Source organism: Hyaena hyaena, unplaced genomic scaffold, assembly GCF_003009895.1.
Source record: "Hyaena hyaena isolate Hyena2069 unplaced genomic scaffold, ASM300989v1 scaffold_1190, whole genome shotgun sequence".
NCBI classification, from domain to species: domain Eukaryota; kingdom Metazoa; phylum Chordata; class Mammalia; order Carnivora; family Hyaenidae; genus Hyaena; species Hyaena hyaena.
This window is the reverse complement of record NW_024081827.1, coordinates 240,606-259,787: the sequence shown is the minus strand read 5'-3', so window position 1 is coordinate 259,787 and position 19,182 is coordinate 240,606. Positions and strand designations below refer to the sequence as shown.

General features: G+C 45.3%; 1 protein-coding gene across 1 annotated transcript in view; it reads right to left on the bottom strand.

Moving 5' to 3' along the window:
- Window positions 1–19,182, bottom strand: part of SLC35F2 (solute carrier family 35 member F2) — a 52,285-nt gene that overhangs the window by 18,984 nt on the left and 14,119 nt on the right. The window lies entirely within an intron of this gene.

Sequence of the window (19,182 nt, the reverse complement as noted above, 5' to 3'; positions counted from 1 at the left end):
CTTAGTCGGTTAAGCGTCCGACTTTCTCTTAGGTCATGATCTCGCGGTTCGTGGGTTCGAGCCCCGCGTCGGGCTCTGTGCTGACTGCCAGCTCGGAGCCTGGAGCCTGTTTCAGTCTGTGACTCCCTCTCTCTCTGACCCTCCCCTGCTCACGCTGTCTCTCTCTCTCTCTCCTAGAAATAAATAAAAATATTAAAAAAAAAAAGATCCAGCCTCTGCCTTTTGACGTTTGAAAAAAGAGGCATCTTTACACCCAGGTCAGTGTCAATGGACGGTAGAGAACCACAGGAAACACGCCCCAGGGGTAGATAGTACAGAACCCAGTGGCCCTTTCAACCTCTGGATGAAGCGTTGAAAATGATGTCCGGGTTTCCTTCCCAGAGAAGACACGAGGCAGCTGCCCAGCTCAGGGAATACAGGGAGAGAAGCAGGGATGGGCAAGGCGGGGAGGGAGTGCGCTTGGAGAGCAGTAGAAGTGGAGACGGCTGTACCATCAGAGGCAAAAACAGAGGGACACTTAGGGAAGCCTCTCCTGAGCTCCTGAGTCTCCGCTTCCCGGCATTTCTGTCCCGTGTAATCTCGTCTGAGTGTGGGTTAGGATCTGTGACTTGCTTCCACCCATTAGAACCCAGAACCAGTACTGGGATATCATCTCCACGGACATATTGCATGCGGTTATAACTTCCATCTTGCAAGTCAACTCTGCGGCCCTCCTCGCTAGCTCTGATGAAGCGAGCTGCCACGGGCAGAGACCCACGTGGCAAGAACTGAGGTGTCCCGGCTCTGAGGCCATCGGCCCACGGTCCGCCAGGAAAGGAATCCTGCCAACACGACCGTGAGCCGGCACGCAGACCCCTCCCCGCTGGGGGCTGCGGGTGGGTCTCCAGTCCTGGCCGACCCTGTGACTGCAGGCTCGACCCTGTGACTGCAGGCTCGTGAGAGACCCCAGAGCACAGGGCGGGGCTGAGCCACAGCCAGACGCCTGCTCCATAAAAACTGTGACAGCGAATGTATCTTATTTTAAGTTACTAAGTTGGTGGTAATTTGTTACACAGGAATAGATAAGAAACACAAAGGTGAAACTCTGGACTTGAGAAAGTTAGACCGTAATCCGTTTTGTTCTCCATTACCCATCCAGTGCCTGGCACGTCACTGTCACTCAGTAAATACTTCTTGAACACGTGTCAGTGGATAAAGATAGAATCCTATGTGCCCCATTATATGGTGACTCCAAATATAAGACACTGCTCCACTTTCCCAGTGAAATGCAAGAGTCAGAGAAAGACTAGAAATTGTAAGTACCATGAGGGGACCCAGGGTGGCTCAGTGGGTTAAGTGTCTGACTCTTGATTTTGGCTCAGGTCATGATCTCACAGTCATGGGATCGAGCCCCGTGTCTGGCTCTGGATGGACAGTGCAGAGCCTGCTTGGGATTCCCTCTCCCTCCCTCTCTGCCCTTCCCCTGCTCATGTGCTCTCTCTAAACAAGCAAACAAACAAACAAACTTAAAAAAAAAAAAAAAGAGTACCATGATACAGAAGTGAAGAGTGGAAAACATTTTTAAGAGGAAAAGATCATCAACACCATAGCATCCACAGCTACGGAGAGAAGAGGTGGCATTGTGGTTAAAGAGACATAGCTGGATGGGCAAGCTGGAAGTCGCTTGTACCTTTGAAAGAAAGCTTTTTGCTCGTGGTAATGCCTAACGTCAGACTCCAGTGGGCAGAGTGAATAAACTATTAGCAAGTAAATGTACTGAGCATAAATAGCTGTTTCTTAGAAATAATGAAAAGGAGGAAAGGAATAGGGAAAGAGTTTGAAGAATAAGCAGCAGTGTTGAAGACAGGTTTATCACCACCACCACCACCACCACCACCACCATCATCATCATCCATCATCATCATTCTCTTGTTAAAGGACCAAGGAAGCTTAAACATTCCTGGGAGATGAGCAGAAGGCAGTATGAGTAAAAACTTGAAGACTGACAAAAAAGAAATTGAAGAGACCATGAAGACAAATCCTGGAAAAATCAGGGACCCGGATGGAGAACACTGAAACTTTTGTTTAAAATTCTCTCTATATAAACCCTTCCTTCCAGAATTGCTCCAAGCAATGTAACAAATACGAAAAGTGCAGAAGACAGAATATCTGTTCTAAGAGTTTACAATGTATTTTTTCCTCTGGAATGTTTGTTTCAGTAATTTGCAACTCATCTCCCACCATCCTAGCGCAGGGCAGAAAGAGAAGGGGATGTTTGCTGGGACAGTCAGCCCTAACCACACTAGTAGAGCTTGTGCGGTGTTTCAGGACAGGAAGGTAAAAAGGGAATGGGCGCTCTCTGTACCTCAGAGGTTCAGAGTTTACCGGGGATACGCAGGTATGTAAACTAGGAATTCGGGCCCAGCATGACCAGGGCTGTCTCAGGCTAGTTTTAAAGACTTCAAGAGTTCACCAGACAAGCAGTCAGAAAAGGCATTCTAAGCAGAGAGGGCGGCATACACCAAGGCACAGAGCCCTAAAAAAGTATGGCACATTCAAGTGGGTTGGTTGGCATGGCTGCAAAGAGTGTGGGACAGTAAAATGGTGCAAATAAGGATGGAAAAGTCAAGAGTGGCCATATCCAGAAGGGCCTTATCTGTAATGCTCTGAGGTTGGTATCGTGTCTTGCTGGCGGTGACGAGGAGGGCAGTAACGTGACTAATAAGGCAGGAATTGTCCATTCCTGGGTCCCTAAACATGTCATAGCACAGAGCACCCAAACCTGACCCTTAATCCCTAACATGAAACCCAGTTAGAGAGGGAAAATGACAGAGGGAGGAGTCTAGAATCATACCCGGTTTCCAAGATCAGACAAGGGGATAGATCGCAATGCGGTTAATCAAGACCCCAAACACAGCAGGAAAGAGAAGAGTAGTGGAGAGAAGAATAACACCATTCAGACATGCTGGATTTTGTTTCAATTATGAGACAGTCAAGGAAAAATATCCAGTAGGCAGTTTGGAGCTGGGAAAAAGGACTGGGTTGCAGGAATAAATCTGAGAACCAAGAGCATGGAGATGGTGAATGAAGGTGCGACATGAGTGATGTTATGAAGACATAGCCCTAAAAAGTGAAAAGAGGGTAAACACTCTGGGAAACAGCAACACTAAGGGGCCGGGAGAGGAAGAGGAATTAGAAATGGGGATGAAGGGTCATGGCCAGAGAAGAGGGAAAGAACATTCTGGAAGCAGAAGATGCCATGTCAAGGAGGAGGTTCTCGACTGCTGGGGCCGCGGCAAATTTCTCCGAACTTCTCCACCCTCCACAAATCCACTCCCCACTGGGTAGCAGGAGTCCATGATCGAGCTGCTAACATGATGGACCCGCCCACGCTTCCCGACACCTGTCTATGGTTCCCCTTTGCCCTTAGATGAAAGCCAAACTTGAAAATGGCCTGCAGAGCCACCTACCATCTGACCCCTGGCTCGCTTGCCTGTCTCATCTTGGACTCCTCTCACAGCTTTCATTTTCATGTGAAACCTCTACAGGATATTTAACATATAACAAAGCATATTGTGTAGCCAACATGTATTTATGTATCTACCAGGGAGCTCAGAAACTTAAATACTGGCAACGTCAACAGAGCCCCCTTGGATTCTCCCCAATGTCAGCTCCCTGAGGTGACTTCTTATTCCAGAACTTGGTTCTTATCATCCCACGCATTTCCATAGATGTTAACATTTCTGTAAATATCCCTAAGCAATAAATAGTGTCGTTTTGCTTCATTTAAAATTTTACAGAGACAGCATGAGGGGTATGTATACTTTTGCAACCCATTATTTGGATTAACACTGAGCATCATCCAAGTTGGTAGGTTGGTTCTGGTTCATTCCTTTCCACTACGTGACCATATCGCTTTATCCATTCCCTTCCTGATACGTAGGTTGTATCGCTGTGCGTGTGCGCGCGCACGTATGCATGCACTCTTATGAATAAAGCCCCTACAAACATCCCTGTACACGCCTCCTGATGTACATATGTAAGAGTTTTCCTGGAGTTCAGCAAATTGGTGCAAATGGGTTGCTGATGTGCCAGGACAGAATCTCCTCAGGACTGGGGCCCCTGGGGGGCTCTGTCGGTTATGTGTCCAACTGTGGGTCTCGGCTCAGGTCATGATCCCAGAGTCATGGGATGGAGCCCTACGTTGGGCTCTGTCCTAACAGCATGGAGCCTGCTTGGGATTCTCTATCACTCCCTCTCTGCCCCTCCCCCCCCCCAAAATAAATAAACACTTTAAAAAATCTCCTCAGGATGGCCTGATAGGAACTACTCAGAGAACCCTGCAGATAGAATGACTTCCTATTTGTTTCGGGAAGTTCAAAGGAATCATTTGGAGAAATATCTAACAGTGGAATTGTTGCTCTTAGGGCAGAAGCATCTTCAGTTTTACTTGTTTTGCTAGAATGTTCTTCAAAGGGTTCTATTACTTCATGCTGTTTACTCAGTTACTTTCAAAAGGAAGGAACTGAAGGCACCCCACTCTTCAAAGGGTAAGAATGAGATCAGTAACTGGCTAGATGGAAAGACATCTTTTAAGGCCACTGAAGGACATTTTCATCCAGGTGAGCACAGAGTTCAGGACTTGCTCCCGCTAAGGGCTACATTCTTTCTAGGAAGACTCTCCCTATCCCAGGCACATGAGGCAAAATGGGTCTCGGGGTTCTGACCTGTTCCTCTTGTGCTCCCTTCTTTCTGAAGGAGATGCTGATTCTAGATTTTAGGCCGCTCTATCCTAGACAAAAGGAATTCGCTCCTTGGTCCATATAGCAAATTAGGAGTCTACAGAATTTAAGGGGCCAAAGCCAAAATGAGGAAAGATGTATTCATTTTGTGTCCCTATGCCCAGCCTCATACCGCCCTCGGGTGAGGAAGGGATGTCAACAAAGAAATGGTTCCAATTTTCCTGCATTTCAGGGTTCGACTGGTGTCACTGTAGCCCACATTCTCAACACGATCCTCACAACCCTGAGAAAAGTGTGACCGCCCCCCGGTTCCCACTGAGGGAAATGACACGGATTCACCCACAGTCGTACGGGGAGGAGAAGGCAGGGGAGGTGAGGGCTCTCAGCTTTTAAAAGGTCAGGGCTTCAAATCTGCTTAAAGACACTGGGTGTTACATGGAAACCAACTTGACAATTAACTATAAAAAAATTTTTTTTTTTAATTTGCTTAAAGCTCTTTCTCCTCACTCTCCTTCTCCCACATCCCTCTCTTCACCCTCCATCCCTTCTCCATTATGATTCCAGAACAGAGCTCATGTTAGGAAACCCCTTCCTGGAAGGACCCCTGCACCCCACCCTGTGGGGAAAGCAGTCCGGCCCCATCTCTCTCCTACCAGGCTGAGGCCCCCCTTCCCTCCACAGCGGCGGGGAGCCTGTGTCAACACACAGGGCGCCAAGAAGCTAATCAAGTGGCCCATAACCTAACCGAAGGCAGAACATTTTTCACATCCCATAATGGACTCAAAAGCAATTGTAAATCTGAAATAAGTGAGAATAACAAGTCTGGAAGCACTAAGCCCTGTTCGCAAATTGACAGAATCCCTCTAGGAAGCTCACATTTGCAATCTAAAATGGCACAATGAAGCAAGCTGTCCTCCAACTATAAAGTATCACTGTCTTCTAAAAAAAAAAGTCACAAATTGAGTATGGAGATTTAAAGTTACAGGAATGCACTCCTCTTGGCTCCAAAACATCATGACCTCATCTATAATGGGAAAGCAAGAGAGCGGGGGCGGGGACAAAGGGAGAAAGAAGAGAAAACTACTCTGACTTGCAGAGAGATACCAAAGGGCCTCAAGACAAGTGGCTTCACCCCGAAGCACCTGCATTTCCCCACAAGGTCTAGTTCACACAATTCTGAGCTGAGCACAGCGCTCTCCATCCCGTTAACAAAACCTGCTCCATTCTGAGGGAAGCCGCCAGAAGCCCGTGCATCCAACTGCGGGCTATGTCCTGTCGCCGCTTTCTTTTCAAACGGAACCCCCCCTGCAGGGAACTTCAATGGCAGGATGCGGCCCAACCAAGTCGTACTTCCTGAGGCAGCTGGGGCAGTGGGGGCCAGGCGGCCGGAAAGCGGAGCAAGCACGAGTTCTCCATCCTTGGGACGCAGGGGCAGGAAAGCGGGTGGAAGATTAACTGAATACGGTCCCTTCCGACCCCATTACTATTTGAATGTGTTGTATGAATTTAAGAATTTAAGGATCGAAAGAAGAGCTTTAAGGCACTTTATTCCTCCCCTTCCTTCTTCCAGAAGACATAAAAGCACGTATCTTTCAGGGCGCCTGAGTGGTTCAGTCGGTTAAGCATCCGACTTCGGCTCAGGTCATGATCTCGCAGTTTGTGAGTTCCAGCCCCGCACTGGGCTCTGTGCTGGCAGCTCGGAGTCTGGAGCCTGCTTCTGATTCTGTGACCCCCTGTCTCTCTGTCCCCCTAACCCATGTGCTCTCTTCTCTCTCTCAAAAATAAATATATTTTTTTAAAAAGTATGTATCTGGGGCGCCTGGGTGGCGTAGTCGGTTAAGCGTCCGACTTTCGCTTGGGTCATGATCTCGCGGTTCGTGGGTTCGAGCCCCGCGTCGGGCTCTGTGCTGACTGCCAGCTCAGAGCCTGGAGCTTGTTTTTCAGTCTGTGACTCCCCCTCTCTCTCTGACCCTCCCCTGCTCACGCTGTCTCTCTCTCTCTCTCCTAGAAATAAATAAAAAAATACTAAAAAAAAAAAAAAAAAGTATGTATCTTTATATCCCTCCCACGCCAAGATACAGACTCACACACACACTTATTACTGACGCCGTATCTTCCACTTCCACTTACTCGTGTATTCAGTCAGGAAGCTCTTCAGTCACGGTTTCACTAAAGTCTGCTGGGTGCCCACCACGTGCCGAGTAAACGGGATTTCAAACTGAAAAGGCCCGAGTGCTTCCTGGTCCCAGGCCCTCTCCTATCCAGACCAGGTGAGGGGGCCCGCGCTCTGTGCCCTGAACAAACACCACGTCCCTCTATTGTAGCACCTGCCACACTGCTTGGGATTCTTCTCCGACCAACTCTATCTATAGTCCAAGAGGACAGGGCCATGCATCCCCCATGACTAACACAGGCCCCGGAACAGCGCCTGGTCTATGGAAGTGCTTAACACACATCCGCCATTTTGAAACATGCTAAGGAGCTTTCGGTCTGGTCCAGGAGCTAGACCTCCCACAACCACACATCATGGGGAAGTGTCAGTGCCGAGCTGGGTGTGCGGCCTGTGGGAAGAAAGAGTCCCGACTGCCCAGAGAAGGTTCACGGGGGATGAAACACCTCATTACGGACCAGAGGAGTAAACAATTTCCAGGAAGATTCGGGAATGAAGAAAAAAGAAGAAAAAGCCATATGGGTTCTTGCCTGCTTCAAACACCAGTTTTACATCAAATATACATGAGATGCAATGATTGGATTGATTCATTTCTTTGGCTCTTCTTGACTTGCAAAGTCAGACCAGTAGTCCTGCACTTAGGTGTGTATTTAAAAAAAAAAAATCATTGGAGGATTAAAAACAAAACAAAAACAAAAACACACAACAAAAACCCTGACCTCGGCCCAACCAGTTGAATGAGATTCTCAGGAGGTGGAATCCAGATATCAGTCTATTTGAAGAGCCCATTTGGTGAGTCTAACATGCCAGGAGGATGTCAAACCACTGAGTTATTCTCTCCCTTTTATTTGGAGAAAAAGAAGATTTCCAAATGACTCACAAAATGCATCGTTGGAATGCAAATCTCACGTTTTCCTTCACTTTATGTCCCAATCAATCCATGCTGCTACACTGCACACTGTCAGTTAGAGGCCAGATTTCGTATCGGGGCTAAAAGCCTTGCACGGAGCACAGCTTCCTTGGGGAAATTTTAAAACCCATCACACCTGCCATAGTAAATACCTGGTACAGAACAGTAACTTCCAGCCCTTCTATAAAAATCCTATTACACATCTGAAAAGAGATATTCACTTAGACCAAATCCTCCCATTTAGCTCCTGGATTAGCCAGTGTCTATAACTAGAGCATTCTACATTACGCTGCAGCAGGCTAGAAAATAAGTAGTCTTTCTTTACACAGTGAGACGCAGCCTCAATGACAGGTTATATTCCTACATTTCTATGATTCAAAAATTTAGCCATCCATGTATCGTGTAATTCTAATAAGCACAAGGAGCCGGCGGTTTGGAAGAACCCATATTCTGACATGAAAAGGCATCACCAAGACCATAGATGCCAAATTTCAAAGATTAGAAAGTGTACTAGTACATGTCATTCCTCGAAAGCAAGCAAGAAACCGCTAGATTATGTCTTACTTTGGGTAGCAGGGCTCTAGAATGTGCTTCTCATTCCTTCTGAGGTCTCTCAACTCTAGGAATCTATGGAACGAGTGACAGCCATCTGGTCAGAATCTGGTTTTGACACTTCAAAAACCTTAACGGTACTTTTTAAAACATTTTTTCATTTTTGAGAGAGAGATGGGGGATTGCAGAGAGAGTGGGAGACACAGAATTTGAAGCAGGCTCGAGGCTTGGAGTTGTCAGCACAGAGCCCAATGCGGGGCTTGAACCCAAGAGCCGTGAGATCATGACCCGAGCGGAAGTCGAATGCTTAACCGAATGAGCCACCCAGGGGTCCCACGGTACTTCTGACCATTGCTGGCAAGAAGGCAGAATGACACAGTCCTTATGGGGGACACGACAGGGAAGGCATTTCTAGCAGTTTCACTTCTAGGGGTATGTCGCAAAGATACTCTGGCAAAAACACAAAAGGTGTGCATAAGGCTCTTCACTGGGCCAGTATCTACAGCGGTAAAAAACTAATGAAAACCTCTAAAAGTCTAATGACAGGGAGCCAGCCAAAAAACACAAAGGAGTGGTGTGCTGCGAGGCGAGCACACCTGAGTAAAGGTGAGGCGAGGGGCGTCTGGGTGGCTCAGTCGGTTAGGCGTCCAACTTCAGCTCAGGTCATGATCTTGAAGTGTGTGGGTTCAAGCCCCACATCGGGCTCTGTGCTGACAGCTCAGAGCCTAGAGCCTGATGCAGATTCTGTGTCTCCTTACCTCTCTGCCCCCCCCCCGATCAAACTCTGTCTCTGTGTCTGTCTCACTCTCTCTCAAAAATAAACATTAAAAATTTTTTGAAAGAAACATTTTTCAAAAGAAACATGAACATATATCACAATGTGTTTTTAAAGAGCTTAATACCCAAATAGATGTAACTGGACTCCATTATAATCATATATATGTTATTTTTGCATTTAAAAGCATATTTAAATTTAAAATTTGGTTTTAAATTAAAATTAAAATTTTAAACCATATTTATTGATTTAGTTAGTTTATTTTTTTTTAATGTTTATTTCTTTTTAAGAGAGAGCACAGAAGCACACACACAAGAGCAGGGGAGGGGCAGAGAGACAGGGAGACAGAGGGCCCAAAGCAGGGTCTGTGCTGACAGCAGAAAGCCCGGCATGGAGCTCAAACTTCCAAACTCTGAGATCGTGACCTCAGCCAAAGTCAGATGTTCAACCAACAAACCACCCAGGAGCCCCTAAAAACATACTGACAAGAAAATACTATAAACCCACCAGAAAGATACAATCAGCAAAACCCAGAATGTGGTAAACTCTACATGACAAACTGTTTCTTCAAAAATAAATTGCAAGAGGGGCGCCTGGGTGGCTCAGTCGGCTGGGGAGCCGACTTCGGCTCAGGCCATGATCTCACGGTTCGTGGGTTTGAGCCCCGCGTCGGGCTCTGTGCTGACAGCTCAGAGCCTGGAGCTGCTTCAGATTCTGTGTCTCCCTCTCTCTCTGACCCTCCCCCGCTCACGCTGTCTCTTTCTCTCTCAGAAATAAATAAAACATTTTTAAAAAGTCAAAAAAAAATTTAAAAAATAAACTGCAAGAGCAATAGGAAGCTTATAAAAGAAAGTCGACAAAACACCTGTTGAAATGTATGGACTTACATGCATCTTGATGTGGAGAAACTGTTTTGAAAATTATGTGATAGTTGGGGAAATATAAACATGGACTAAATATTTGACATTAAGGAATTATCGTTAACTTTTATGCGGAACAACAGTATTATGACTGTGCTTTTTAAACCCTTCTCCTTTAGAGATGAACACTGAAATATTTATGCATGAAGTTGTATGATACCTGAGATTTACTTTCAGATAACCTAGAAGGGAGGAAGCGGTGAGGTATAAGTGAAGCGAGATAAGTTGATAAGCATCACAAATGGGTGACAGGCAAAAATAAACTCAAAATGGATTAAAGACCTAACGGTAAGATGTAAAACCATAAAACTCCTAGAGGAAAGCAGAGGCAGTAATCTCTCTGACATCAGCCATAGCAACATTTTTCTAGATATGTCTCCTGACGTGAAGGAAATAAAAGCAAAAATAAACTGTTGGGACTACATCAAAATAAAAAGCTTCTATACAACACAGGAAACAATCAACAAAACTAAAAGGTAACCTACTGAATGAGAGAAAATATTTGCAAATGACATATCTGATAAAAGGTTAATATCCAAAACACATAAAGGACTTATACAATCCAACACCCCTCCCCAAAAAAATCTAATTTAAAAGGGGCAGAAGACATGAGCAGTCATTTCTTCAAAGACATCCAGATGGCCAAGTGACACATCAAAAGATGCTCAACATCACTCAATATCAGGAAAACATAAATCAAAACTACAATGAGATACCACCTCATACCTGTCAGAATGGCTAAAATCAAAACCACAAGAGATAACAAGTATTATACAGAGAAAGGAACCCTCTTACACTGTTGATGGGAATGCAAACTGGTGCAGCCACTGTGGAAAATAGTATGAATGGTCCTCTAAAAGTTAAAAACAGAACTACCCCACTATCCAGTAATTGCATTCCTCGGTATTTGCCAAAAAAAATGCAAGAACACAAATTCAAGGGATACATGCACTCTTATGTTTATAGCAGCATTATTTATAATAGCCAAGTTATGGAAGTAGCCCAGCTGTCCATCAACTGCTGAATGGATAAAGAAGTGATACACACACACACACACACACACACACACACACACACACACACACTATTACTCAGCCATAAAACCGAATGAAACCTTGCCATCTGAAACAACACAGATGGAGCTAGACAGTATTATGCTAAGCGAAATAAGACAAAGAAAAACAAATACTATACGATTTCACTCATGTGGCATTTAAGAAACAAACCAAATGAGCAAAGGGGAAAAAGAGAGAAAAACCAAGAAACACACTCTCAACTACAGAGAACAAACTGATGGCTACCAGAGGGATGGGAAGTCAGGGGATGAGTGAAAGAGGTGATGGGGATTAAGGAGGGCGCTTGTCACGATGAGCACTGGGTAATGTATGGAAGTGTAGAGTCACTATACTGTACACCTGAAACTAATATAACACTGTGTGTTAACTGTGCTGGAATTAAAAAATAATTTAAAAACGGGTGGCTCAGTCGGCTAAATGTCTGACTCAGGGCATGATCTCACAGTTTATGAGTTCAAGCCCCATGGTGGGCTCTGTGCTGACAGCTCAGAGCCTGGAGCCTGCTTTGGATTCTGTGTCTCCCTCTCTCTCTTCCCCTCCCCCACTCCCACTGTCTCTCTCAAAAATAAACATTTAAAAAAAATTTTTAAGTAATTAAAAAAATAGGTAATAGGTACATCACAGCAGGCAATTGTCTCTACTTTTGTGTTCCCATAATGAAGTTTTTTTATAAGCCTAACAGAAATCCTACATTTTCCGTGATAAGGCTATGCAGACACCAAAACATCCCATGTATTTGCTTACTGCTGTAAATATTCCAACCAAGTGTGCTAACACTCATTCTCTCTTGCTAATCAGAAGCTTTGGTGGTGTCTAATTAGTTAAAAGGGAAAGATAATAAATTCATCATTATTTTTAAAAAATGCAATATAGAGGAGTTTCGAAAATCTTTCAAAATATAGAATTCCTGATGGAAAAAATAATACGTTTACAATGGAGAAAACCCCTGAAGATTGCTGATCTAATAAAAAATACCTCACAGTGTATTCTATTTAGCATGTGTGTTTGGCTCTCCAGGTAGGTTATAGACTCCTAAAAGGCAGAAACAATGTTGTTTTCATTTTTGTTTATCAAGTATGTGAATCACTATGGGCTGGCTGACCTGCTGCAGAGGTGGAAAAGGCCACCAGAGGAAAAGTCCTTTCTGAAGCTTCTCTCAGCCTCTCTGCAGCTTGGGGGCCGGAGGCGGGGGGGAGGGGGGGGAACCATAATAGACTACAAAAAAGCAATCATTCTACATGTAACTTGGAAATGCAACCACCCAAATATCACCAGAAAGCATTCAACTTTAGAACAAAAATGTAAAATGAGCTGCAATGCATATTGAAATATATTGAAATGCATGGAGTGACAGTGGTCTGTGTTGCAGGACGATCTAAATTCTAGAAAAAGCACGTTTGGCAAGTTATCCATTTCTCCAGTCCCGCAGAGGAGCAAGAGTCCCCTGCTCTATTAACAAGTCACTCATAACTGGAAGGCAGATACAAGAGAGTAAACAGAAGCATGGGTGTCATGGAGGTGGAGGGCGGTGGCTTGGAGGGACACGTCATTTCTTTTGTCTTTGATCTAGATTCATCAAGCAGCTTCAGATCTCCTATTTCCTAAGGAGATTTTTCTGTTGGGAGGGTCTTCCTGGCAGCAGCTGTCAAAATGACAGCAACGATTCTCATTATAAATTTAACACATTTATTTTCAGGCATAAATGTGAGTTTGAACAGCAAGAATCATTTTATGTAGAGTGTGGTACCTCCCCTCCCCGCCGTGAATGGATCATGATGTCCCAGACACAGAAAACTGGAATATTCCACCAAGGGACAGAGGTTCAGATGTCAGCTTTCTGATCTACCGTGCTAGAAGCATGTGTCAAAACCACAGTCTGGTACTTAATGAAGTAAAGAAGCAAGCTCTTCCAAAAATCGCCCCATAAATCATTGTAACACCCATCACATTTCTTGTATTTATGAGTATTATACAGAACAATGGAAGAGGACACTTCTGAAATTAGCAAAACATCTCTCCTCTACTTATCTTGACAATATGTCCTATCAAACATCTTAGACTAGAGGGCAGGTGGGGCTACCCAATTCTGCGGTGTTCTACAGCAATACGGCAGAAACTGACAGAAGAGCAAGCTTACTGAGGGTCTAAATCCAGCAAGGCCCAGTCCGATTATACCCAGTCACTTTAATTATAATTTAGGATGGGGCGCCTGGGGGGCTCGGTCGGTTAAGCCTCCGACTTTGGCTCAGGTCATGATCTCGCGGTTCGTGGGTTCGAGCCCCGCGTCGGGCTCTGTGCTGACAGCTCAGAGCCTGGAACCTGCTTTGGATTCTGCGTCTCCCTCTCTCACTGCCCCTCCCCTACTCATGCTGTCTCTCTCTGTCTCTCAGAAAATGAATAAATGTTTTTTTTTTTTAAATGTTTTATTTATTTCTAGGAGAGAGAGACAGCGTGAGCAGGGGAGGGTCAGAGAGAGAGGGAGTCACAGACTGAAACAGGCTCCAGGCTCCGAGCTGGCAGTCAGCACAGAGCCCGACGCGGGGCTCGAACCCACAAACCGCGAGATCATGACCGAAGCGAAAGTTGGAAAGTCGGACGCTTAACCGACTAAGCCACCCAGGCACCCCAAAAAATGAATAAATGTTTAAAAAAAATTTAACTGTAGGGGCGCCTGGGTGGTTCAGTTGGTTAAGCGTCTGACTTCGACTCAGGTCATGATCTCGCGGTTCGTGGGTTCGGGCCCCGCGTCGGGCTCTGTGCTGACTGCCAGCTCGGAGCCTGGAGCCTGTTTCAGCCTGTGACTCCCTCTCTCTCTGACCCTCCCCTGCTCACGCTGTCTCTCTCTCTCAGAAATAAATAAACCATTTTCAAAAGCTTTTTTTTTTTTTTTTAAATTTTAACTGTAATTCAGGACATTTTCACCCAGTATGAACTTGAACCTCTGGACCTTCCCAACCCTGCTCATTCTGGAACTGTTTCATTTTATTCTGACTCCTGTGGGGACAACTGCAGGATACTAGTAGAAGGGGTAAGAAGTCAATGACTAGAATGAGTGATGGGCCAAACTGCCGGTTAAACCTTAAAATTAACAGAGAATGTAGGTGGGACTATCGGACATTTTCTTGGCTGTTTTCTTCTTTACATACATGTACATACCAAAATTTCTAACAAAGAGAAATCTATTTTTTTTCAATTCTGTGTTATTTCTTAAAAGAACCAGGAAAGTGAAAGGACCAGAAGCAGTACAAAGAATAACATTAGAACACTTTTGGGGGCACCTGCGTGGCTTGGGCAGTTAAGCGTCTGACTTTGGCTAAGGTCATGATCTTGCGGTTCGTGAGTTCAAGCCGAGCTCTGTCTCTCTGTCTCTCTCTCAAAAATAAATATTTTTTAAAAATTAATACAAAAAGGACTTATTGACTCCTCGTTTTGAATCCTTGTGTTCATCTGAACCCAGAGCTCATGTCCTCTCTTCTGTTTCACCCCCAACCTCCTGATGCCTGTGATTCTTTTTTGGCAATTCAAGGTTTCCAAACTGCTGACTTAATGCTCCCTGGATTTGCCAACGGGGTATCCATCATTATCAAATATTATTATTTATGTATTACATTCATGCTAATGGACCCCGTCCGAATACCTGGCTGTATGTCTTCCACCGTGCCTCGCAATTTACAAAACCTTTTCTGCGCCCTATCATATTTAATTGTTGACCCACCGGACAGTGCAGTTGGGTTACCAAAGAAGAGATGGAAGCTGGGAGACGTGACATGGGTCACCCAAAAGATGTCCAAAAGGGTCAGAATCAAGTACAAAATACAAACCCCCAGCACAAGTAAAGTGCATTTGCTAAGCCTACCATGTTCCCTTCTCCATGATTCTGTTAAAATAACAACAGAACAGAGGGTCCATCCCTTTTTTTCTCTCTAACAAAAACTGATGAAAATGGATGAAGCTGCAAAAATACAGGTTGGATCATTTGACGGTCATCTCTTTTTTAAACGTCTGGCCTTTTATCTGATCGCTGAATAGGACTTCAATATTATATTTTCCCATATACATTTATAATGGATAAGACATTCCTTAATAACTGCAGACTCAGTTATTAAATCAGTTACCAAGAATTATAATTATTTTATATTTTATTTGGAATTTTGTGTGCAAATATATCCTAACACACTCCAATCAATTTAATAAATACTGTCCATGCTAGTGAAACATACGAATTTCTGCAATTACTGTCGACTTTTGCTTGTTGTTTCTTTTTATGTTTATTTCTTTTTGAGAGAGACAGAGACAGAGACAGAGAACAAGCAGGGGACGGGCAGAGAGAGAGGGAGACACGATCTGAAGCAGGCTCCAGGCTCTGAGCTGTCAGCACAGAGCCCGACGCGGGGCTGAAACTCATGAGATGTGAGGTCATGAAGTGAGCTGAAGTCAGATGCCCAACCAAATGAGCCCTCCGGGTGCCCCTTGACTTTTGTTTTTTAAATGTCTATTTTTGAGGGGCGCCTAGGTGGCTTAGTCGGTTAAGCGTCCGACTTTCGCTTGGGTCATGATCTTGCGGTTCGTGGGTTCGTGCCCCGCGTCGGGCTCTGTGCTGACTGCCAGCTCTGAGCCTGGAGCCTGTTTCAGAGTCTGTGTCTCCCTCTCTCTCTGACATTCCCCTGCTCACGCTGTCTCTCTCTCTCTCTCTCTCTCCTAGAAATAAATAAAAATATTTTTAAAAAAATGTCTATTTTTGAGAAAGAGAAAGCACAAGTGGGGGAGGGCTTCAAGAGAGGGGGGCAGAGAATCCGAAGCGGGATCTGTGCCGATAACAGCAAGCCTGACATGGGGCTTAAACTTATGAACCTCGAGATCATGACCTGAACCAGTCAGATGCTCAACCGACTGAGACACCCAGGAGCCCCTGCAATACGTGTCGACTTTAATCATCACGACATCATTCCACAGTCAATAACAGAAACCTACCAATAGCAAATCCCCTGGAAAATTAAAAGTTTGGCAGAAAATCAAAAGGACACTAGTTGAAGGGGCCAGCACTCATTGCCTTGATTGGTTACTGAACCTTAAAACACACACACACACACACACACACACACACACACACACACACACACACAGGAAGTGTTCAGAGAGAGACAACAGCCACTGAAGTATTTGAAGGTAACGGCACCTATGGACCGGAAAACCGCAGCCTGGTCTGAGGGAGGGAGCCGGTCTGTCTCAGAGATGATCAAGTCAGGCTTCTCTGTGTGTCTGTCCTGAGAAGGGACAGCCTGGCCATAGTACCACACCAGGACTCTTCCCTAGAGGCCAGAGAATTCTGAGAAGTCTCTACTCAGTGGAAATGGTCCAACCTGGCAGTGACCCACTTTTATCACCACTTTCTTAATGGCACCCAGTTCAATTCAGCAAATGTGTTACCACCTAGCAGGTTCCTGACGCTGCCAGGCTCCGGGAGCACAGCGAGGTTGCCGGCCCTGCCTTCACCAAATTCACAGCACAGCAGTGAAGACAAACACCAGAGAAACAGTCTGATTTATTCCCCTCAGCACAACACCCTCCAGGTCCACCCATTTTGTCAGAAACGGTGCGATGGATGGGACCTAACCTAAGGTGAGATTTCGTGAGAGGCTTTACTCATGAAGTGAGGTTTCATCTGAGACTTGATGAATGAAGACAAGCTGTTTGGGTCAAAAGAAAGCCTTTAACGGGAACTGCTGAACCACAGAGGGAATGGTTCGCTTTGTCCATAACCCACTGTGACTGGAGCTCATAGATGGAGCTCATCCAGAGTCGAGTGAGCACTACCTCACCTCTTTAAAACAGATCATGCAACTTTAAAAGAGTCTAGCAGGGCACCTGGGTGGCTCAGTCGGTTAAGCGTCAGGCTCTTGATTTCAGTTCACGGCACCATCTCACGGTTCATGAGTTCAAGCCCCGCGTCGGGCTCTGTGCTGACAGTGCAAAGCTTGCTTGGGATTCTCTGTCTCTACCCCTCCCCTACTTGTTCTCTCTCTCAAAATAAACTTAAAAATTTTTTAAAAAAAGAGTCTGGTAATTCAAACACTGACCATGTGCAAACGCTGTGGGTTAGAGGAGTTGAGAAAAGATTTGCTTGACATTTTATGAATTACTGTTTACATATCACCAGCATCTAGGTGGTCTTTGACCTCTACTTTCTTTCTTTGTTAATGTTTAATTTTTTTATTTTTGAGAGAGAGCTTGACGTAGGGCTTAGTCTCACGAACTACGAGATCATGACTTGACCGGGAATCAAGAGTCACTTAACTGACTGAGCCTCCCATGTGCCCCTATGCCTACTTTCTTACTGGAGCCACTTATAGATTCTATACCAATGTAGTAGACTGAATAATGGCTCCTCGAAAGTGCCCATGCCCTAGTCTTCTGGAACCTGTGAAGAGGTCATCTTACATGCTGTGATATAATAAGAAGTATGTATTTTAATCTCGGCTCCCCACCAGAGCTCCTAAAATGCTTGCCATTTCCTAAGTGATAAGAAGCATCTTCTGTTGTTACAACCAGCCCTTCTCAAATACACCCAAGCTCACGTTAATGATGTGACTTTTAGAAAGCCCTTAAGGGGGTGGGGAGCTGGTTACCAGGGGAATCAACTTATGATTAAAGGGGTGTCACCTTCAGCCCCACCAAGGGAGAGAGGGGGCTGGAGGCTGAGCTAATCACTAACGACCAAGGATTTAATCACCTGTATCTATATAACGACGCCTTCTGCAACATCCTAACCGAAGGAATGAGACCTTCCAGGTTGGTGAACGTGGTGAGGTGCTGGGAGGGTGAAGTTCCACACCCTTTCCCTTCCCCCATTCCTTGCCCTACATCTCTTCTGAGTTATATCTTTTTATAATAAACTGGTAGTTTAATAAATAAACTGTTTTCCTGAGTTCTGTGAGCCACTCTAGCAAATTATTGAGCCCGAGGCGGAGGTCCTGGGAACCTCTGATTTATAGTCAGTCAATCAGAAGTACAAAGTGGCAACGTGGGACTCACCACTGGTGCCTGGAAAGGGGGGTCAGGAACGGGGGGAGGGCAATCTTGTGGGACGGAGCCCTTAACCTATGGGGTCTGCTAACCCCACGTAGTTAGTGTCATAGCCGACGAGTAAGACACCCAGTGTGTGTCTGGAGAATTGGTGGATGTAAGGAAAACCCACATACATTTGTGGGCAGAAGAACTCAGTGTAGGAAAACACAGGCTTTTCCTTTTAGATGGCAAAAGGGCCTTTGCAGTTGTGATGGCCGTTGAGTCACCCGGGGGAGGGGGGTATCCTGGATTATCCAGCGATGTCCCATCCAATCACACAGTCCTTAAAGGGAGAACCTTTCCCAGCTGCAGACAGGAGACATGACCACAGAAGGAAGGTCAGACGGTCAGAGAGGGGCAGCGCTGCTGGCTTTGAAGATGGAGGGGACGGCAGGAGCCAAGGGGTGCCAGCTGCCTCCAGAAGAAGAGAGCAAGGAAATCCATTCTCTCCAGAACTTCCAGAAGAGAATGCAAGGATCCCACCAAATGCCTTGATTTTAGCGCAGTGAGATCTGCCTCAGATCTTCCTGCAGAAGAGTCAGACATGGGGCGCCTGGGGGGCCCAGTCAGTTAAGCGTCCGACTTCAGCTCAGGTCATGATCTCACGGTTCATGGGTTCGAGCCCCATGTGGGGCTCTGTGCTGACAGCTCAGAGCCTGGAGCCTGCTTCTGATTCTGTGTCTCCCTCTCTTTCTCTTCCACTCTGTCTCTGTCTCTCAAAAATAAATAAATATTTTTAAATTCTTTTAAAAAATGAACTGTCAGACAATACAGACAATAAACATGTTGTTTTAAACCACTGAGTTTGTGGTAATTTAACAGCAATAGAAGAGTAATACACTAGGTCAACAGTGGGTATGATACCATAAAACACTTGAATCATGTTATAACTATTCATATTCATCTCAGTGAATTTCCTTAGCAACAAGATAGTTACATCAAATAAATAGGAGTCTCTTAAATAACTACAAAGCTGATCCAAAGACGATCAGG